We start from the raw sequence: 24,036 nt of genomic DNA on the forward strand, positions 1-24,036 counted from the left end.
TGGTCAACACTCCCACCAGAGGTGACAACATATTGGACCTGGTCATCACCAACATGGGCAACTGGTGTTCCACATTGGAGGTCAACCCCTCGCTGGTTAGATCTGACCATAAGCAAATCACTTTGGATATCCACATTATGCCCCCACCCCCAGACAAGGAAACCACTGTGAAAAACTTTTCAAAAGCAAACTTCACATTACTTAAGACCGAGGTGGAAAGTTTCAAAGCCCCCATCCTGAAGGATAATGCTGTCCAAGCTGCAAATCCTTTACTAATGCATTCTATGGGCACCTACAAGAATGCATGGATCATGCCATCCCAAGCAAAACCAAGACTCACTCCTCCAAGAAAAGGAAACCAGTCTGGTGGACTCCTGCCATAAACAAGCTATACAATAGGAGGAGGAAACTAGTACAGAAAATAGTAAAATCCCAAGAAGGGAAGACATCCCTGATCAGTATCAGCAAGAAACTACGATCCCTCATAAAATCATCTAAGGCGAACTTTGAAAGAAAAATTGCCAAGGACTCCAAAGATAACCACAAGGCATTCTTTAGCTATGTCAAGAATCTAAGTGGCAATGCTCAGATCTGCTTGGAGTTAGTGCAGAATGGCACAAAATATACTAAACTGACCGATATTGCCAACATCCTGGCAGACAGGTTCAGTGCAAACTTCACCCCCTCTCACCTCCAAAAGGGCCCATAACCATACCAGAAGAATGTAGAGTCCCTGAAATCACCGACACACAGGTTAAAACAGCCCTCTCCAGAGCCAAAAACACAGCATCAATGGGACCGGACGGTGTCCCAGGCTGCGTCCTACACAAGCTCAAAGATGAACTAACCCCTCACCTAAGCACACTGTTCAAACTCAGCCTCTCCACAGGCTATGTACCCATAGAGTGGTGCACAACAACAGTTATTCCGCTTCACAAAGGTGGAGCCACAGCAGACCCCAGGAACTATCGCCCTATAAGCCTGACTAGCTTGGTTTGCAAGGCTATGGAGCACATCATCATGGAACTCATTAACAGAGACATTGGGAACCTCCAAACACTGGACCCTACCCAGTTCGGCTTTGTTAAGGGCAAATCATGCCTCCTAAACCTGGTGGACTTCTTTGAGACAGTTACCAAAGGCTATACATGAGGGAAAGGTGGTACACACAGCCTACCTAGACCTTGCAAAGGCCTTTGACATCATTCCCCATTCTGGTATTATAGACAAGCTCACCAGCCTAAACATAAACCCCTATGTCACAAGATGGGTTGACACCTGGCTCACAGACAGAATCCACATGGTGAGAGTTGCAGGAGCTAGGTCTGGCTCTAAACCGGTTACAAGTGACGTTCCCCAGGGCTCAGTCCTAGGACCCCTCCTGTTCAGCATATACTTCTCAGAGGTACAGGCAAGCACAGGAGGAGTATGGCTGACCAAGTTCACAATCGACTGCAAACTAGGGGCTATAATTGACTCTCCGGCTGACACAGACATCCTCCAAAAGGGTCTCACTGAGATGGATACCTGGTGTCAAAATCATGATCTCAAGCTAAATGCCAAAATGTGCATAGTCATCCCCTTTGGAAAAAACAAAGTACCCACAAACTATCACATAGGTGATAGTCCCCTAAATACGGAAGACGTAATAAGGGATCTGGGGACCTAAGTAGATAGTAATCTCACCTTTGATAATCATATTGCCAAAGTGGTTAGAAAATCCTTCTACATGGCCCATCTAATTACAAAAGGGTTTGCATCCAGATCAGAAGAGGTCATTGTGCCCCTCTACTCATCGCTCATCAGACCCATCATAGAGTACAACATCCCATTTGGGATGTACCTTACAAGACACCTGCAACAGCTGGAAAGACCATAGAAGTACCTCACCAAGAGGATCAATGGCCTCAAACAGATGCCCTATGCAGCTTGACTGAAGAAACTCCAGCTGTACTCGGTTGCATACTGCCTACTCAGAGGTGATCTCTGCCTGACATACAAGGCCATGTCCAACCCAGAATTGATGGACATGCTCCACCTAAAGAAAACCTTATCCCCTCAAGCCACACACTCTAGGGATCTAAACCTTATCACAACAATAAATAGGACGCACTGGAGGGATAGATTCCTGTCCCAGAGACTTCACATGCTTTGGAACAAGATTCCAATCTACATAGGCAGAGCTCCTCGCTAACACTCTTCAAAAGAAACCTTGATGAGTGGATGGGAAACAGAAAGTTTACCCCAGGGATCACTTCAGTGGATCTGCTGGACAGAGGCACAGGGAACTAATCTAAGGGGGCGATGAAAGCCAACACATTCTGGCTAGGCTTATAAATGCCTACAGGCAGATAGCCTAGTACCTACCTATGAACCTATGAAACTATAAAGTGTAGAGTTATGCATTTCTTAACATTGAGTTTAAGACTGTGGTTTTGGCAGCATTTCTTAGTCAGAGATAGGGGTTCTTAAAGAATGCTAGTGCCTGCAAGGGAGTCAGTGATAATCCTCAGCTTACAATCAGCTGCAAACTTAGTCAGTCATAAACCTTTAACATTTGCTTCCACTTCAGAGAAATAAATGCCAGAAAGGATTGGGCCCATTACCAAACTATGAGGGACTCCATTAGTGACTGGCCTCTTAGTGGAGGTGGTCTTACCTATTTTGACCTCCTGGGGTCTATCAATGAGCCAGCTGACTATCCTGTGGGTGATAAAAGGGTTTACATGTAATTTAGTGAGCTTGTCTATAATGCTTCAGTGGAGTATTGTGTCAAAATCCTCAGCCAGGTGAAGGTAAGCTGTGTGCATAGTCTTGCCCTCACCCATTGCTTTGGTGACCTGTCAAACATATCTACCAGACTTAATAGGCATGACCTTCCTTTAACAAAGCCAAACTGTGATGGGTCCAGCATTTGCAGGTTACCTATATTCTCATTTATCATATCCATGATGATTCTTTCCATGGCTTTACATATGAAGCTGGTTAGACTTATGGGCCTGTAATTACCTAGATCAGTGAAAGGACCTCCTTTGTGAAGATGAATGACTGTAACCATCTATTATTCTTTGGACACAAAACCTGACTGTGGGTCCCAGTTGAAAAAGCGATTCAACTGAACCAGAGAGGTCATCTTTCATGCTATTTAGTAAGCAATATTGGATGCTATTGTGGCCCATCGATGCAGTGTTGTTGGCCTTGAAAAGTGCATTGATGACCTGTTCCCTAGTAACAGTTGGGGGGGATTGTGGTATGCAATATTTCCTTTGAATTATTGGGAGGAATGAGTATAGAAATTTGAGCTAAGCCTATCAGACAAAAGGTTGGCAAATGCCTCTGTTTCAGTGTAGGTGATGCCATTTACAATACATTCTGCACATTGTTGTGTAGAGGTTACAGGCATAGCTATAGAACGTTTTGAGGTTATCCTTTGCCTAAGAAGCTTTTTTTCTTCAAATTTAGCTTTTTAAGTATTAATTAACCCTCCTAGCTGCCTTTTTAGATTGGTCATGGGGCTTTTATTATGTTGGGCTTTGTTTCTCCTACTCTTGTCCAAGATTTTTTTCTTTTCTTATATAGCCAATTGATACTGTGATTCCACCAGGGTGGCTTTTCTTTGAGTTTGTCTTATTCTTAATATGATGGGCCGCAGCTCGCTCTGTACAGACATCAACATAGCTGTAAAGGGATTTTGTAAATAACTGAGCATATGCTATGGTACTCATTGGGTTTGGGGGTGCTTGGAATTTAGCCAAGATGTCACTTAGTAGAGAGAGGTAAGCACTGGAATAGTTCCTAAAGGTTTTTGCTAGGTCCCTGGATTTAATTTTTCTACAAGCAATACTGCCTTATGGTCATATCTGATAAGTGACGACATTACATAGGTTCATAGGTTCATAGGTTGGTACTAGGCTATCGGCCCTAGGGCCTATACAAGCCTAGCCATAACAATTCCCTGGCTATTTCTTCCCACACTATTTACTTCCCTGGACCCCTGTCTAGCAGGGTGACTGACGTGATCCCCGGGGTCAATTTCCTTTCTCTCATCCAATCATCAAGGTTCCTTTTGAAGATGGCCAAAGAGGTGCTCTGCTTGACATGTATGGGTAGTCTATTCCAGAGTCTGGGGAGTCTCTGGGTCAGGAACCTATCCCTCCAGCATGTTTTGTTTATTGTGATGACAAGATTTAGATCCCTGGAGCGTGTGGCTCTGAGGGATTGGGATTTCTTTAAGTGTAGCATGTCCAACAGCTCTGGGTTTGACATGGCCTTGTATGTTAAGCAGAGATCGCCTCGGAGTAGACAATATGCAACAGAGTATAGCTGGAGTTTTTTAAGGTGGTCAGCATAGGGCATCTGCTTTAGGCCTGTGATTATTTTAGTGAGGTATTTCTGTGGCCTTTCCAGTTGTTGCAGATGTCTTGAGAGGTACATACAAAATGGGGTGATGTATTCTATAATGGGTCTAATGAGGGATGAGTACAGTGGGACAATGACCTCATTTTTTCTGGATGAAAAGCCCTTAGTGATGAGGTGTGCCACATAGAAGGATTTCCTGACTGTTGTGGTGATGTGGTTATTGAAGGTGAGACCACTGTCCACCTGTGTCCCTAAGTCTCGTATCACACTTTCGGTGTTTAGTGTGCTGCCACCTATGTGGTAATTCATGAGTACATGTTTTTTCCCAGAGGGGATAACTATACATTTCTTGGCATTGAGCTTGAGCCCATGGCTCTGGCACCAAGCATCTGTTTCTGTAAGGCCCTTTTGTAGAGTATCCACATCATTTGGGGATTCAATAATGGCTCCCAGTTTGCAGTCATCTGCGAACTGTCTTAGCCAGAGTCCCTTAGTGTTGGCCTGTACTTCAGAGAAGTAGATGCCAAACAAGAGAGACCCCAGGACTGAACCCTGAGGTACTCCACTTGTCACTTGTCTGGAGCTGGATTGACAGTGTGGGTTCTGTCAGTAAGCCACTTGGCAACCCATCGAGTGACATAGAGATTAATGCCCAGCTTAGTAAATTTATCTATGATTCCAGAGTGGGGGATGGTGTCAAAGGCCTTGGTGAGATCCATATAGGCTGTGTGGACTGCCTTACCCTCATCCACAGTTCTGGAGACTGATTCAAAGAAGTCAATAAGGTTCAGGAGACAAGATCGGCCCTTCATGAACTCAAACTGGGTGGGGGTCCAGTGTTTTAAGGTTGCCAATGTCTTTGTTTATAAGTTCCATGATAATACGTTCCATGGCCTTGCAGATCAGGCTCGTCAGACTGATGGGGCAGTAGCACCCGGGATCCAAGGTGGATCCCCCCTTGTGGAGTGGGATAACTGTAGCTGTGCGCCACTCAGTTGGTATGAAGCCTGAGGTGAGGATATGATTAAACATGCCACTTAGGTGAGGTGCCAGTTCATTTTGTAGTTCATGTAGTACACAGCCTGGGATGTCATCTGGTCCCATGGATGCTGTATTCTTAGCTTTGGAAAGTGCATTTTTACCTGGGTGGCCGTTATTACCGGAAGTTGGCAATCTTCCAGTATTGAGATGGGCCATTTAAGGGTGAGAGGGGGGTGAAGATGGCACTGAATCGATCTGCCAGGATATTGGCAATATCCTTGGGATCAGTATATTTAATGCCATTCTGTTGTAGCTCAGAGCAGATCTGAGCATTGCCATTTAGATTCTTGACATAGTTATAGAATACCTTGTGGTTGTCTTTGGAATCTTTGTCAATTTTATTTTCGTAACTAGCTTTGGAGGATTTTATGAGGGATCTCAGCTTCTTACTGAGGCTGGTAAGAGAGTTTTTTGCATCCTGGGATTTTCCTCTTTTCTGCAACAGTTTTTTCCTTTTGTTGTAAAGTTTGTTTATGGCAGGGGACCACCAGATCGGCTTCCTTTTTTTGGAGGAGAGTATCTTGGTTCTATTTGGGATGGCACGATTTATACATGAGTGGATGTGCTCGTAAAGTGCCTTAGTATAGGACTCAGCAGTCGAACTTTCAGTTCCCATCTGCATGGGTGTCATGAAGTTTGTCACTTCTGACTTGAGTAGCATGAAGTTGGCCTTGGAGAAGTTTTTTATAGAGGTTTCCTTACTGGGGGGTGGGGATGGGATGTGGATGTTAAGGGTGATTAGCTTATGGTCTAATCTGACCAACGAGGTGGTGACCATAGGTGTGGAGCATCGATTTTCCATATTGGTAATGACCAGGTCTAGGATATTGGAGCCCCTGGTGGGACTATGGATTAGTTGATCCAGGGCATTGCAATTTATGAATTCCAAGAACCGTTGGGCAAAGGTGTTGATTCCTGAGTAGTTTTCCCAGTTAATGGCAGGGTAGTTGAAATCACCCAGTATTAGGGTGTTTGGTTGTATAGTAATATTTTCCAGTATGATTAGAAAGGTGTAGTGAGAATCTTGGGGCAAGGTGGGGGATCTGTAACAAGCTACAATTTGGATTGCAGTCTTACCTAGTGTTAGTTGCACTTGGAGAATTTCAGACACATTGTGTTGGGCAACTAGCCTGGTGGTGGTATGAATATCCTTGGTAAATATGGACACTCCTCTACCTTTAGTGTTTTGATCCTGGTTTGGTAGCTGAAAAGTGTGGTAAGAGTTGTTGCCTGGTACTGCAGGGGTGAGGAACATTGCTCCCCATGTTTGTGAGTACAAGGTCAAGGATATGTATATCCCTGGTAGGAGAATGGGCCAACTGTTCCAGGATGTTGTTATCAATGAAGTTTAGAAATCACTGGGCTTGTGTATTAGAAATGGTTTAGGATTCCCAGTCTAGAGACAGGTAGCTAAGATCCCCTGTGAATCATATTGGGTTGAATGGTGAGGGACTGTAGTACATTAAGATAGGTAGTATGGGTTACCTGGGACATGAAAGGTGACCTTTTGGTTACAAGGATATGGTACAACACCCCGTTTATGGAGAGTTGAACACGTATGAGTTCCAATGGGTCATACACTTCAACTAGTCTGAATGTGAAGTTGGTTTTAATATAGACTGAGATTCCTCCACCTTTAATTCCCTCCTGTGCAGTAGCTGGTATAAAGGTATGAAATGCATTATAACCTTGCACTGCCAGGGTACTCTCCATGACTTTAAACCATGTCTTCATTACTACACAGATGTCTACACTCTCCAGGGAGAGGAAGATTTGCAGGGAGTGGAGTTTCTTTGAAGACTTCTAGCATTGAGCAGTACCACCTTCAGATATTCCTTCATAGGTTCAGTTAAGTCTGGAGGTTTATCTATTTGGCATTGCCTAAAAAAGGCACTATGGGAGTGGGAAAGGTCTTTGCCAATATCTGAAAGCCTAAAGGAATAATTGCAGACCATCCCTGGCAAAGTAGCATAGTCTGTTGAACGTATCCTCCCAGGCTGTCAAATACCATACCCCCTTGGAATGACACCAGAAGCTAAGCCAATTGTTAAAAGCAATCATTTCTATTGGTAGAGTAGCATCATCCTTGGGGAAGGTAGTATGCTGCTCAGTGCTAGACTCATACCTCCCTGAGACATGTAATCAATGAGTTCGATCATGTCTCGCTTCATGTGGTCAAGGGAGTTATGTCTCATGTCCTTAACTCCAGCATGGACTATGACATAGTCATGCTGGTACCTATGGATCAATAACCTGAGTGCCTGTGAGATGTCATGGATCCTAGCCCCAGAAAGGCAGCTAACCATCACTGGTGAGGGGGACATTAGTGTGCCTCACTATACAATCACCAATGACCAAGAAATTTGTCTGTGCACTGTTTTTGCCTTAAAGACTTAGAAAGAGAGGCAGTGAATGCAGTGTTACTATGTGTAGCTGTGGGTTGTGTTTTTAAAGGAGTGTTTATGTGGTTGTTGAGGACCCTTTTTTGGTTGTGATGTGTAGGAGGTCTTAGTGTTTTAGGAAGGTTACCTGTAAGTGCCTCAGTATAAGTAGGTTTATGTGTAGGGTATTTAGCCGGTGCAGCAGGTGTGGTGCAAGTGACAGTGACATGCTCTAAAAGGATTAGCTTTCGTTGTGTGAGAGTGTTTTGCCTCTAGTGTTAAGGTGTACACATGCTTTATCTGTTTTATTAAGAATAAGTGGGTTATCAATGTATAAGGCAATTGCTACAATGTCTCAGGATACCTATCTCAACCAGACTGGCCACAGAAAAAGTCAGTAGGTCTTTATCCATGGCTATTGATCTACTAGGGAGGAGTGTGGGAAATTTGAATATTAAATAAGTCAATAACACAAGTAACTTGATGAACAGTGCTCAGCAATGTGCAAACTAGATGCTGTAGTAGTTTAAAAAATGTGTGTATACAGTAAGGGAAACTTACACTGTGAGCTTGGCAAATACACAGATTAAAGAGGGAATTATCTTGCAGGGTATTGGCGAATATACAGATCACTGCTAGGTACCACTGTGCAGAGAGCAGCAGTTGCAAAAACAATGCAAAAAAGTGCCAAAACAGTGGCTATGGTAAGGTAAATCTTAGCTTTTGCATAGGTTATGAGCCAAGAGTTATGCAACTGCAACACTTATATAGCAGGAGCAATTTGATGAAAAAAATACAAACAAGGCCTTGTGGCCAATCAAAAACAGCACATTATTCTTTACTTTACACAGTCCCAGACCAGAAAATGACTCGGGCCTCCTCCACTATCACGTGGAACCAAGGCAGTTCTAAGTAAAGACTGTAAAAAAGGTAAAAAAGTGCAGGTCATCAACATAGAAACACCCAAGTGACATAGCAAAAATAGGAATGCTGAAACAGTGGATATGGTAATGCAAGTCTTAGCTTTTGTAGAGTTTAGCAGAGATCAGCAACACTCGTTTTCTCAAGTATCATGGTCGCCAAACATTGCCAAATGTCTCAGGCACAGAGATTCAAATTTTAACCAAGCTAGCCCTCTAGCCAGCCAAATAAAGGTACAATAAGATTTATACCAACAATTCCCAGCTCAGAAGGGCATAGACTATCTTTTCCTGCCACAAGAGTGTAGACCACAAAACTTTCTAATGTAAAATAACTGATTTGGAGCCAATGTGCTTTAACCAGAACAAAGACACATAAAATAAAAGACACAATAAGCCTTCACCAGCAATTTCAAAGTCAGAAGGATAAAAACTACCTCTGTTGCCACAAGAGTGTAGACACAAACCTTCCTAATATAAGATAACTAGTTTGAAGCCCAAATGCTTAAATCAGAATTATGAGGCTTAGAATAACAGTTATAATGTAAGCAGGTTATAAACAAGCAGTAATAAATGCAGCAGGTTAAATGCAACTGAACATTTTAAGAACATGCAGCAACAAGCTAAATAAAATAGGAATAAACACAAATACAGTAAACGCAGCTGAATGTTTTAGTAAGTGGAAAAGTAGGAAACAGAAAATTATTCAAGTTTAAGAGACTAAGGAGGGATGGGTTTTCCAGTTGATCTCTCAGTTCTTAGTAGAATGAGCTGATAAAATGAGACTGGGAGGAGTGTCTAAAGTCAGACTTATAGTAGGGGTGGACAACTCAAAAGCCACCATGTTTAAAAGTACAACATGAGTAGGGTAGATAGGTAGGAAAAATCAAATGCAGACAGACATCAGCAATAGTCAGGCAGAGAACAGCAAGATACAGAGCACTACACCTAAATAAAATTGCCACAAAATGCAAATGAGGAATGCTATTTCTCAGCTCCTCCCTCTAAATAGCTGGATTTTATTTACTGTCTGCAGAATACTTTTCTAACTGATTGTAGTTAAGACCTCTTAAAACTCCAAAAAGAATAGAAAACTAAAACAAAACAAAATGCAGAATATGAGTAAATATAAAAATGAAGTACCCCAACCTTAAATAAATAACGCTAATCCAAAATCAAATGTATACAGAGCAATAGTCAAATGCAGAAAGAAATTAGCAATAGTCAGGAAAATAACTAGCCACACAGCGTTACAGCTAAAGATATAGTCCGTTTAATGTCGATACTGACCATCTAATGATCTCTATGAGTAAAGTCATGAGTGATGCTACTGAAAGTGTATGTTCGCTGTGGTCAGTGAATTTTCCTAGTCTCTGCTCTGCTTCATTCTATACTCTCTGCGGAATGTCACCTTTTTTTTGGTTTTCTTCCCAGAAGGTGCTGCAGACCCTCATAAAACTGGTTGACTTCCTTTTCTTTGGCATCTGTAGTTACAATATAAATGTTCCTCCTCTCTCTCTTTCCACTTTACTTAAAAAAAAAAAAAACTTTGCTAGACTCTACCATTGCTAGAATCTTCTTGTGTTTTGACTGAGTGTGCTTCTCAAACAATCTGGAAATATAATGCTGCTAAGTATATTTTTGGCACTTTTTAACTGTTCAGAGTTCTGCACTGTCTTAATTTTTGCTTGACTGAATTATTTATATATCTGCTGGCATTGTTTTCTGATACTCTATGTGCCTCCATCTTGATTTTTCCTAATTCACTGCTTTCTGCACTTGTTTTTAGTCATTTTTTAATTCAATTGCATTTATTTAAACTATATTTGCTTTAATATTGCTACACACTCGAGTGTGCTAGCTTGCACTGCATTTGCATTGGTTTTACTGCTGTTTTAGCTGCTTTTCTGTGAAAAAAAAAGTTCTAAGCTTGTTTCCTGCCTTTCCTGTAACTAGTCTAGTCCAGATACAGATTTGCTGTATCCAGGACAATTTGTAAGCTTCTGAACCCCCCCAAGTCTTTGAGGAAAGCCTTCTAGCTTATCAGTGGGAGTGGTAAGCACTAGGTAGCCTATCTTCTACAAGTGTAGTGGTTTCTGGCGCAGAAATTGTAGTTTATTGGCTGTTTGGGCAGTTTTTCCACCCCTTTCAATGTTCTGGTTTAAAAGCCCGTGTTTGTGTGGGTTTGCGCTTGTTTAAGTTCAATGCAGCAGTGCCAAGCTGAGGTAAACTATTACTGGTGCCAGAAAGTCTGCTCTTCAGTTTTTACCTTAGCTCTTGCTAGTTCTTTCTCTCTTGCACTTCAAATAGCCTAATCACTTTGCACTTCAACAGGTTTTTGTAGCAATTATTGTAGCACACCTAGAGTCCCATCAGCACTAGTCGTTCTTTATTGAAATAGCCTCAGTACTTAGTAGTTGTGACCACCCTTCCTGGCATGATTAAAGTGCAGTTCACTGTGCTTTCTCCTATTAACCTCATGCACTTGGGATTCTGAGGCAGTGTAGCAACTGCCTCATGTACACAGACAACCCTCTTCTCTTACCTCTCAACACCCAGAGTTGTGAGAGATGCACTTATATCACCAAACTGGAAGCTATGCACTCTCCATCCAAGACCGGACAAGCTGGTCAAGAGGAGGTCAACACCTGCACCACACCACATGGAACACATAGCCCTCCAGAATACTCACTATCACAGCTCTCACATAAAAACACAAATCACTCACCCACCTTTGCAGAGGCTCTCAAATTTAGCTAAACAGCAGAGACCTCCAAGACAGAAATGCACTCGACCACCACAACACAGCACAAACCACAGGACACATAGCTCACCTCCACAGTGTGCCCCTCAACCTAAGCCCCTAAGGCTAAACATCTTGTCCAATACACTAATCATAGGTGACTCAATAGTGAGGCACACAGATGTCCCACTCACTAGGTTGAATAAGGAGAAGGTAACAGTCAGCTGTCTATTAGGTGTCAAAATATGACACATAACACACGCACTCAGGTCACTCCACAACAAGTATAAGTATTACTCTGTCATTGTCCATGTGGGTGTGAATGACCTGAGAAGCACCTCCATGGACTACGTGAAAATAGACATGGTGGAGCTCTCAGATTATGTGGCCCAGGCAGGTATGACACTAGCCCTGAGCAGTATCCTACCATCACCCAGAATGATACCGCAGTACAAACAAAAAAAATTATTGACTTTAACAATTGGCTAAGTGTCATTCTAAGGGGATCCGGTATCTATCTGCTTGGGGTGACATGATTGACAGACCTTGATGCTGTGCCAGAGATGGCCTGCATCTGTCACCCCTGGGTTGCTGGGTACTGGCTAAGACTCTTGCCAACCCTATAGTGCCTTTTTTAGGCAGTGTTCCAAAGATCAAATTACCACCATAACAACTATAGATAAATGTAATCTGAGGGTCATGCTGCTCAAAGCTAAAAGTCTAAATCTCAAGATGCACTCACTCAAAGCACTCCTCAAAATGGAAAACATCGACATTTGTGCTGTAATGGAGACCTGGTTTAAAGCAGCAGAAAGCACTCCTGAGCTACTAGGCTATAATTCATTCCACACTTTTCAGCCCCAAAACATGGACCAAAGTTCCAAAGGCAGTGTGTCTCCATATTCAGAAAGGAAATGCACCATACTTCCCAACCGTACCGAATTACTCGGTTTTTACCAAGTTTTGGGGTCCAAATAATGGGGTGCCACAATTCCTGAGTGGCACCCATTCATTTCCGATTTTTTCCAACTTTTTAAAAAACTTTTTTCTTTTGTGCTTTTGAGCTGATGACATCACGTTTCCAATGACATCAGCTCCGTTAGTCTGTCAGAATTGAGCTCAAGGGCTCACGTGCACGCATTTCCAGCTGTCTGTTTGAAAATGGATCAGTGAGCATGGAAATGACTGCTCTGGTACTGCATGGAGCTGCTTGAACTGATTTATTTTATTTTCTTCTGTTTGAAATGGATCTGCGAGCATGGAAATGACTGCTGCTCTGTTCTGATACTGCACGGAGTGCGAAGGAAATGATGGAGTCATCCTGCTTGTGAACTTGCACTTAAGATATTTCTTTTTCTTTGTGAACGGAGTTATTTCTGCTAATTCTGCTTGCAGAGTGCTACTTTTCACTGTGTAGTGATCTGAACAACTGGTGTGTGTGTGTGTGTGTGTGTGTGTGTGTGTGTGTGTGTGTGTGTGTGTGTGTGTGTGTGTGTGTGTGTGTGTGTGTGTGTGAGACAGGTCCGTAGGAGAAATAAACAAGTGAGGTATTGGGAGTGCGAGAATGATAACAGCAGCGATCCAATGTAAAATTGTCTATTTTAAGTTTTAAGTACAATATTGCAAACTGTTGGCTCATGTAATGTAGATGCATCATTTTCTTGCGGATGATGGAAGCTGTAGGATTTTGGAAAGTGTGCATGGAAAACTCTGAAGATTGTGGAATAACCTTGCACAACAGTCACTCTCTTCTGCATTAGCACTAGTTCTAACAAATTTGCACCAAAGGTAGTTGTGTATGTGTTTTCTTTTGCTGTTAATGTTGTGTCACACATGGAGTTAAGTGGCAACACCGTAAGTTGTACAGAGGCATGTCTGATTATGCAGTGTTATTTCCACAACACACAGAATATTTGTTAAGAAGGGCTGGATGATGCGTAACCGACTTGCCGATTTTTTCCTTCTTTTCCTTCTTGGTTTGAATGAAATGCGACCTAAATCATTGTCATCAGAACTCTTGATTTTTAACCGTTTCTTATGTATAATATTTGGATGTTAAGTACACGGGCTAGCCTTTTCTCGTATGCTGTTGGGTTCTGGGTTATAGATAGCATGGTTTATAAAATATCAGATAATTTAGCAATTAGGATAATTAGTTGTATACTACTATTCCTGCTTGACTAGGTTTTCAATCAGTAAATAAAGTCGTGATTTACCACTTTCTTGGAATGCATGGTGAGGTATTTGAATGTTTTATAAAGCAAAGACTAAGCTTGCCTTTAAACATGACATTTGCTGTTTTATTTATCTTTTAAATGTTGTCTGCAGTCTAAAAGAGCTGATGTGGTTACAATTTTGGATTGAGAATAATGCAGTTTTTATTTTGCAGGTGCTGTACCGCACTGTCAGAGTAGCCCTCCATTGTCTCTTGAATGACACTGCTGTAATAAATGGGCTTTGCAACTTGCCACTAGATTGTGATGTGCTGGGTGTAACCCACTGCTTTTGTCTCACTTTTTGTAGTTAGCCGCGTTTAAATTTACTGCCTGAATTGATCTGCTCATTTGTTTGCCTTCTCTTAAAATTGTTGCCAACTGCAGTATGTTGTCCTTATTTATTGCTTTTCTGAATTTGTTTGCTTCTTATTGTACATTGAAATGTTTTTTGTTCATGACCTGCTTATTGTGATTAATGTCAGGAAGGTGCATCAAAGAGCTCACGTATGTTTCTTGTTTTGTGTGGAAGGGGCCTATGATTTGAAAACAGCCCAAAGGTAATCTTTATCCAACACTGGCCAGATGCATTTTCTTTGGATGTGGTGTGGGTTTCAATGCTGTTTCAATGAATGTGAGTTTCAAGGGCAAGAGAAGTTTTAATGCCAAGTCTGTTTTCATTGTGAGACAGTAATGCTTTGTTTAGCAGATATCTATTGGTATTTGTGCATTGTGCTATAAAATGTAAAATAAAATCCAAATAATCATTGTAGAAGTAAAGCAGTATGCACACAGTGTTTATGGTAAATGGGGCAAAATAGCCAGGTAATGGGACATTGGATTGGCTGCAGGGGGCTCTGGTGCCATATTTTGGTTGTCTATTCCTCAGTTTGCATTTGAAAGTTGGTATCCCACAATTCTATTGGAGTGGGCAGGGTTACATAATTATGTATGCAAATTTTACGTTAATCAGCGCACAGATTTGTACCTATTTTTCATGGATCTTGTCCAGATTTTTGATGTTTCCAGGTTGAGAGGTATGATATGCACACCTCCAGACTAGTAGCCCAGCATAACCCATCTGAGATACTTCGGGTACAACTAACATTGGGTAAGATGGTGATCCAGGTCATAGCCTGCTATAGGTCCCCAACCATGTCGCTAGACTCTTGCTCCACATTCCTAAGCACCCTGGAATCTATCAAGGTCCAATCTAACACTCTCTTACTAGGAGACTTCAACTATCCCTCCATCAACTGGGAAAGCTACTCAAGCACCAATATACTGGCCCAATGCTTCCTGGAATTCATCAGTTCCAATGCCCTGGACCAGCTCATTCTGTACCCCTCTAATGGACGCAATATCCTTGACCTGGTTCTGACTAACATGATTGACTGTTTCTCTACACCAATAGTCAATCCCTCCCTGGTCAGATCTAATCATGAACTAATCACCATGGAAATCCACATCTCACTCACACTCCCACACCCCCGCAAAGGTAACCACCTTGAAAAACGTCTCCAAAGCGGACTCTGGACTCCTAAAAACAGAGGTGGCTAACTTCACAGCACCCATGCCAATGGAAAATAGGTGCATGACTGCCAAATCATACACCTATGCACTGTACAAACATGTACATAAATGCATGGCACTAGCCATACCCAACAGATCCAAGACGTTCTCCTCCAAAAAAAGGAAGTCAATCTGATGGTCCCCTGCCATTAATAAACTCTACAACAGAAGGAAGAAACTGTTGCAGAAAAAGGTGAAGTCTCAAGACTGGCAAAACTCCCTTATTAGCCTCCACAAAAAGTTGAGATCCCCTCATAAAATCTTCTAAAGCCAGCTATGAAGACAGAATTGCGACAGACACTAAAAACAATCACAAAGCCTTCTATAGCTATATCAAGAACCTCCAGGGTGTTACCCAGATTTGCTCTGAGTTACTACACAATGGTACCTCCTACACTGAGCCAACAGATATTGCCAACATAATGGCTGACAGATTCAGTGACAACTTTTCCCCTTTCTCCCCCCCCTAAAGGACCAATCACAATACCAGAAGAATGCCAGGCACCCAGCATTACTGCAGCACAGGTTAAAGCTGCATTGTCCAAGGCCAAGAATACAGCTTCCATGGGACCTGATACTATCCCTGGCTGTGTTCTACATGAGCTACAAAGTGGACTGGCACCACATATGTGTGCCCTGTTCAGTCACAGCCTCACCTCAAGCTTTGTCCCTACTGAATGGCACAGTGCTACAGTCATCCCTCTCCATAAAGGGGGAGCGGCTATAGACCCTGAGAATTATCTCCCCATTAGCCTGACAAGTCTGATATGTGAGGCTATGGAGTGCATCATCATGGACCTGATTAACAAAGATACAGGAAATCTCCCAACTCCAGATTCCACACAATTTGGCTTTGTGAAAGGGAGATCATGCCTGGTTGACTTCTTTGAGTCGGTCACCAGGGCGGCGGATGAAGGTAAGGCAGTGCATACAGCCTACCTCAATCTGGCCAAGGCCATTGATACCATTCCTCACTCGGAATTATTGATAAACTCATCAAACTAGGCTTCATTCCCTGTATCACTAGGTGGGCTGCAAATTGGCTCACAGAATACACAGTGTGAAAGTAGTGGACTCAAGACAGACTGCCAACCAGTCACAAGTGGAGTTCCACAGGGATCGGTCCTGGGTCCTCTCTTGTTCAGCATCTACTTCTCAGAAGTCCAGGCCAACACAAAGGGAATCTGGCTGACCATGTCTGCAGATGACTGCATGCTGAAAGCCATTATTAACTCCCCAAGTGATGCAGACATCCTACAGAAAGGCCTCACTGAGACCAATGACTGGTGTCGAAACCATAGCCTTAACACCAAAAAATGCGTCATCATCCCCTTTGGTAAAAATTCAGTTCCCACTATTTAACACATTGATGGGAGCCCACTAAACACTGAAGGCTTTATAAGAGATCTGGGAATGCAGGTTGACAGCAACCTCTCCTTTGACCATCACATTGTCACTGTGGTCAGAAAGTCCTTCTATGTGGCACTTCTCATTACCAAGGGCTTTGCATCCAGGAAGAAAGAGATCATCATCTCTCTCTTCTCTTCCCTCATTAAACCAATCATCGCGTATAATGCCCCATTTGGCATGTACCTCACTAGACACCTGCAAAAGCTGGAGAGGCCACAGAAGTACCTCACGAGGAGGATCCTAGGCCTTAAACACATGTCCTACACCCACAGACTCAAAAGAGTCCAGCTATTTTCTGTCTCATATTACCTACTTAGATGCGATCTCTGCTTGACTTAAAAAGCCATGTCTGACCCAGCTTTGTTAGAAATGCTACATCTAAATAAATCCTAATCCCTTCACACCACACGCTCCAGAGACCTCAACCTCATTACCACAATCAACAGAACATGCTGGAGGGACAGGTTTCTCACCCAGAGACTGCCCATGCTCTGGAATAGACTTCCCATACATGTCAAGCAGAGCACCTCACTGGCCCTCTTCAAAAGAAATCTTGATGAGTGGATGGGAAATGGAAAGTTCGCCCCGGGGATCACATCAGTGGCTCTACTTGATAGAGGCACTGGGAACCAACGTCAGGCGATATGATGCCAGGGCACTTCAATGGGCTAGGCTTGTAAAGGCTCCAGGGCCATTAGCCTAGTACACACCTATGAACCTATGAACCTATGTGTACCTCTTTAATATTTAATGGCTTACTTTGAAGTCTGATTGGAAGTATTTTTGAGTTGTTACCAAGCACTGATTTTGAAACCTCTTTATTAACTATTTTTATTTTCTTTTCCCTCCCATAATGCCTTGTGGCATTTAAAAATTCCCATCCAGCATTCCTGTGCAATCTTTTGCCCTCTAGCTACTCTCCCTTCCAGAATCTGGTATCAGTGGTGTGCAGGAGCTGTTTGTAAATATGTGCATTGGTTTAATCAGGTAGCAATGACACAAATTCAAAAGGTACTTTATTTGAACTTGCCTTGCTCTCCGGAGAGTCTAGGATACTTTTGCGAAGTATTGCAATCACATTCTAACACCACTGAAACTCTAGTGTTAATGTGTTCTGTAGATATCAAACTTTCTTGTTTGGTCTATGCACCCTCATCTCAGGGCAAGTTGTAATTAATTAAGTGATATGCAAGTGACTTCTTAAACATGAAATGCATCTGGGTTCTTATTTTATTTCTGTTACTGCGTAATGCATTCCTAATTATACTTTTTTACTCTTATTTCTATTACCCAGCCCTCCCTGTGTAATGTATAGAGAAGTACGTTTGCTGTGATACATACAAAACAGAACACGTGCATCACATAGTTCACAAAGCCAGTGTGCCGAACAGTCACAGCCCTTAAGGCTAAACAACACACCTGATACACTTGTAATAGGTGACTCTATTGTCAGGCACACTGACGTCCCACTCACCAGGCTGAACAAGGAGAAGGTCACAGTGAGCTGCCTGTCGGGCACTAGGATTCGCCATATAACACAAGCACTCAGGTCACTCCAAGGCAAGTACAAATATGACTCAGTTATTTTCCATGCTGGTGTGAATGACCTGAGACGTACCTCCCTGGACTACATGAAAAGAGACATAGAGGAGCTCTCTGAGCATGTAGCCCAGGCCGGTATGACCCTGACCTTGAGTAGCATCTTACCCACACCAAGAATGATGCCACGATATAAAGACAAGATGATCAATTTCAACAATTGGCTAAAGTGTTGGTGTCATTCAAAGGGGATCCAGTGCATGTCAGCCTGGGATGACTTGCTTGACAAGCCACGTTGCTTCGCTAGGGACGGCTTGCACCTGTCACTCCTGGGCTTTCGGATATTGGCAAAGGCTCTTGCACACCCATAGTGCCTTTTTTAGGCAAGGCTCAAAAGACAAACCCACCTCCATAGATAACACAAGGAAAAAGAAACTAAGGGTAATGCTACTCAACGCCAGAAGTCTAAACCTCAAGATGCACGGACTCAAAGCTCTCCTCAGCATGGAAAGCATCGATGTCTGTGCAGTGACAGAAACCTGGTTCAAGGCTCCTGAGAGCACCCCAGCACTACCAGGTTATACCTCATACCATGCTTTTCGGCCCCAAAACTTGGACCGAACCACAAAAGGAGAGGGTGTATCCATATTCATCAAAGATACCCACACCTCCAGGTTGGTGGCACTGCACGAAGCATTGGAGATCATCCATGTGCAACTAACAGTGGGTAAAACTGCCTTTCAGTTTATAGCCTGTTACAGATCACCCTCCCAAACTCAAGAACCCCACTCGGCTTTCCTGAGAACACTGGAAAATATGAAGGTCTCTCCAAACACCATTATATTGGGAGACTTCAACTACCCAAACATAGACTGGGAGCATTACTCAAGCCCCAATACCCTAGCCCAAAAGTTCCTAGAATTTATAAACTCAAATGCTATGGAACAACTAGTCACCACTCCCACAAGAGGGGAAAACATACTGGACCTGATCATCACCAACATCGGGACTCTATGCTCCATACCAGAGGTATATCCCTCACTGGTTAGATTGGACCATAAATTAATCTCACTGGACGTCCACATCCCGACCCCACCCCCAGCCCAGAAAACCACAGTGAAAAGCTTCTCTAAAGCAAACTTCTCACTCCTCAAAACCGAGGTGAAATCCTTCAAACCCCCCGGGCCAGTAGAAGCTATGGTCCAAACTACAGAATCCTTTATAACAGCATTCTATGGACACCACCAGGAATGCATGGATCATGCAATCCAAAATTAAACCAAGACCCAATCCCCCAAAGGCAGGCATCCTGTCTGGTGGACCCCAACCATAAATAAACTATACAACAGAAGGAGGAAGGTACTACATGATAGAGCAAAATCCCTGAAAGGGAAGGCATCTCTGATCAGTATTAGCAAAAAACTATGGTCCCTCATAAAATCATCTAAGGCTAGCTTCGAGAGAAAAATTGCACAGGACACTAAAGATAATCCCAAGGCTTTCTTTAGTTATGTTAGGAATCTGGGTGGTAACTCCCAGGTATGCTCAGAGTTAGTCCAAAATGACAAAAAATACACTGAACCCACAGACATTGCCAGCATCCTGGCTTTCAGGTTCAGTGCAAACTTCTCCCCCCCTCCCCCCCAAAAGAGCAAATATCCATCCCAGCTCAGTGCTGCCCCCTGACATCTCAGATGCTCAGGTAAGAGCCGCCCTCTCCAAAGCAAAAAACACAGCATCAATGGGACCAGATGGTGTCCCGGGCTGCGTCCTACATGAACTCCAAGAAGAGCTGAACCCCAACATAAAGCTTCTGTTCAATCCCAGCCTTACTACAGGATATGTACCCAAAGAATGTCGTACAGCAACAGTGGTCCCTCTCCACAAAGGTGGTGCCTTAACGGACCCTGGAGACTACCGCCCCATAAGCCTGACTAACTTGGTCTGCAAAGCTATGGAGAGGATCATCATAGAACTCATAAATAAAGATATTGGGGACCTACAGATACTGGATCCTACCCAATTTGGCTTTGTTAAGGGCAGATCCTGCCTTTTGAACCTGTTTGATTTCTTTGAAACAGTCACCAAGGCCATTGACAAGGGGAAGGTAGTCCACACAGCCTACCTGGACCTCGCAAAAGCCTTTGATACAATACCTCACTCGGGCATCATAGATAAGCTCTCCAGCTTAAATATAAACCCTTATGTCATAAGATGGGTTGCAAACTGGCTCAAGGACAGAACCAACATGGTCAGAATTGCTGGAGCCATGTCAGACTCCAAACCAGTTACAAGCGGCGTCCCACAAGTCTCAGTCCTGGGACCTCTCTTGTTCGGTATATATTTTTCGGAGGTACAGGCCAACATGGGAGGACTATGGCTCACCAAGTTCGCAGATAACTGCAAACTGGGTGCCATAATCGACTCTCCAGCTGACACAAGCATCCTCCAAAAGGGTCTCATTGAGACAGATAACTGGTGCCAGAGCCATGGCCTCAAGCTAAATGCTATGGAATAGAATCCCAGTCCACGATAGGCAGAGTCCCTCACTGACTCTCTTCAAGAGGAATCTTGACGAGTGGATGGGAGATCATAGGTTTACCCCGGGGATCACTTCTGTGTCACAGCTAGACAGAGGCACAGTAAACTAACCTTGAAAAAGGGCATACTAAAACTCATTTAAATTGGGTGGTGAAAGCCAAACACACTTGGCTAGGCTTGTAAATGCCCTAGGGCAGATAGCCTAGCATGAACCTATGAACCTATACTGTATTCCTATTTGTAAGCCATATAATAATTATATATTGTAACTTAACAGCTTTCACCTTCCACTGATCTGCTAATGTTGCCAACTGTTGAGTTACTGAAAGCTAATGTAGAATAAGGACTGAATTTTCAGATTGCTGTGCTTGTATCAATCTCAAATATTATTGCTCAGGTGTTCACACACATTCTGTTGTTAATTGTAGCTACACAATAACGCTATACATTTGGAAGTTGCTTAGAACATTATGTAAACTGCATCACCTGTTTTCTTTACTTGCATTACTGCTATACTAATACGCAGTTGCAACAGTACTAGATATTTGCATCTGCTTATATAGTTGCTGCTCTACTAGATATATTTAACTGCCTATATAGCTGCTGCTTAACTAGTTATCTTTAACTGCTTATATTAAATGCCTTATTTTTACTGCTGTTCTACTACATATTTTATTGCTGCTGTTCTACAGCTCTCCCATCCTACCTCCTAATCACCTCACTCTATCCTCCTTTACTAGCCAGTATACTGTGTAACCATAAGCCATACAACTGTCACCCACCCTACCTCTGAATCACCTCACTCTATCCTCCTTTACTGCCCAGTATATTGTGTAACCATAAGCCCTACAAACCTTCTAGCTATAGAGGGTTTTGTCAGCAACACTAGGCATTAAAACTCTGTTTCCACACTCAGCATCCCAAACTCATCTCTCATCCTGTCCCTCTCCACAACTCTACATAGCCTATATTACTGGAAGTCTCTCTTATCTAACCATTTCTTTCTCCACCTTTTTTCCCCTAGGATACTCGACCTAGCCAACCCAACTAACTGAACAAAAACTCTACCAAAGTACAGCTGGAACTTCATTTCTGCCCCCAATACAGAGTCTGCGGGTTAGAGAATTATTACTATTTTAAAATACATTAATCTAATAATATAGTCCTGTCTTCCTACTGCTTGTGTAAGGCTGCTTGCACATCACCTCACTAATCTCCTGCTCTACTTATCTCCTTCCTCTACTGTCCCCACTTAGCTGCTCCTCCATACCATTTATCTGCTCCCATCTCTACTTCGGTTTTGTTTTATCTTTCTTCTTAACAGTAGCTAGGCCCCACTTATCACTGTATCCCATTTTTCCCAGCAACAGAGATTTACATTACACCCCTTCCCTTATAAGTCTAATACAAGTCACTACTTCCTTTTCCTTTCTTACATTGAGCCCTTGTTTTAAATAACCACTACGTACCGTTTAACAGATTGTTTCTGCTGCCACCTCTCTGATTCAGGTGTAGCCCTGCTCCACCCTACTCCATTTCCCTATCCTACCCCTATTTCCTACCCATCTGCACTACCTGTAGATTTATTTCTAACTATTTATTTATTTTTTATTTTACATTTGTTAACCGGGCTAGTCTAACTGGATACATGTCCATTTTCAGTAGAGGCCCGAGGAGTTAAGCTCCAAGTTAGAACAATAAAATTAATACAATAAAGTATAAGCTCCAAGTTAGAACAATAAAATTAATACAATAAAGTATAAGGATACATGAGCAAATATAAAGTATTAACAGTATGCATAAACAGGTTATCACAGTAAAATGTATAGTGCATGATACAAAAATAAATAAAGGGATGTAAATACAATCAGAGTAGTCAAGCGAAAATAAGCAACTTAGTTTAAAAAGGAAAATAGAGCTGCTTAATGAGTAGATGGGTTAGGCAGAGTAGAGTATATAGAGACACTTTAGCTAGTCAGGTTTAGAGCATTGACATAACCAGTGTGTTTTCAGGAATACTTTCAATTTGTTTTTGACTAGTCAGGTTTAGAGTGTTGACATAACCAGTGTGTTTTCAGGAATACTTTCAATTTGTTTTTGACTAGTCAGGTTTAGAGCGTTGACATAACCAGTGTGTTTTCAGGAATACTTTCAATTTGTTTTTGACTAGTCAGGTTTAGAGCGTTGACATAACCAGTGTGTTTTCAGGAATACTTTCAATTTGTTTTGACTAGTCAGGTTTAGAGCATTGACATAACCAGTGTGTTTTCAGGAATACTTTCAATTTGTTTTTGACTAGTCAGGTTTAGAGCATTGACATAACTAGTGTGTTTTCAGGAATACTTCCAATTTGTTTTTGACTAGTCAGGTTTAGTGCATTGACATAACCAGTGTGTTTTCAGGAATACTTTCAATTTATTTTTGACTAGTCAGGTTTAGAGCATTGACATAACCAGTGTATTTTCAGGAATACTTTCAATTTGTTTTTGACTAGTCAGGTTTAGAGCGTTGACATAACCAGTGTGTTTTCAGGAATACTTTCAATTTGTTTTTGACTAGTCAGGTTTAGAGCGTTGACATAACCAGTGTGTTTTCAGGAATACTTTCAATTTGTTTTTGACTAGTCAGGTTTAGTGCATTGACATAGCCAGTGTGTTTTCAGGAATATTTTCAATTTGTTTTTGACTAGTCAGGTTTAGTGCATTGACATAACCAGTGTGTTTTCAGGAATACTTTCAATTTGTTTTTGACTAGTCAGGTTTAGAGCGTTGACATAACCAGTGAGTTTTCAGGAATACTTTCAATTTGTTTTTGACTAGTCAGGTTTAGAGTGTTGACATAGAGTGTTGACATAACCACCAGTGTTTTCAGGAATATTTTCAATTTGTTTTTGACTAGTCAGGTTTAGCGCATTGACATAACCAGTGTGTTTTCAGGAATACTTTCAATTTGTTTTTGACTAGTCAGGTTTAGAGCGTTGACATACCCAGTGTGTTTTCAGGAATACTTTCAATTTGTTTTTGACTAGTCAGGTTTAGTGCATTGACATAACCAGTGTGTTTCCAGGAATACTTTCAATTTGTTTTTGACTAGTCAGGTTTAGAGCGTTGACATAACCAGTGTGTTTTCAGGAATACTTTCAATTTGTTTTTGACTAGTCAGGTTTAGAGCGTTGACATAACCAGTGTGTTTTCAGGAATACTTTCAATTTGTTTTTGACTAGTCAGGTTTAGTGCATTCACATAGCCAGTGTGTTTTCAGCAATATTTTCAATTTGTTTTTGACTAGTCAGGTTTAGCGCATTGACATAACCAGTG

This window comes from Protopterus annectens, chromosome 7.part1 (assembly GCF_019279795.1).
Source record: "Protopterus annectens isolate FY-2018-M chromosome 7.part1, PAN1.0, whole genome shotgun sequence".
In the NCBI taxonomy this organism is placed as follows: domain Eukaryota; kingdom Metazoa; phylum Chordata; order Ceratodontiformes; family Protopteridae; genus Protopterus; species Protopterus annectens.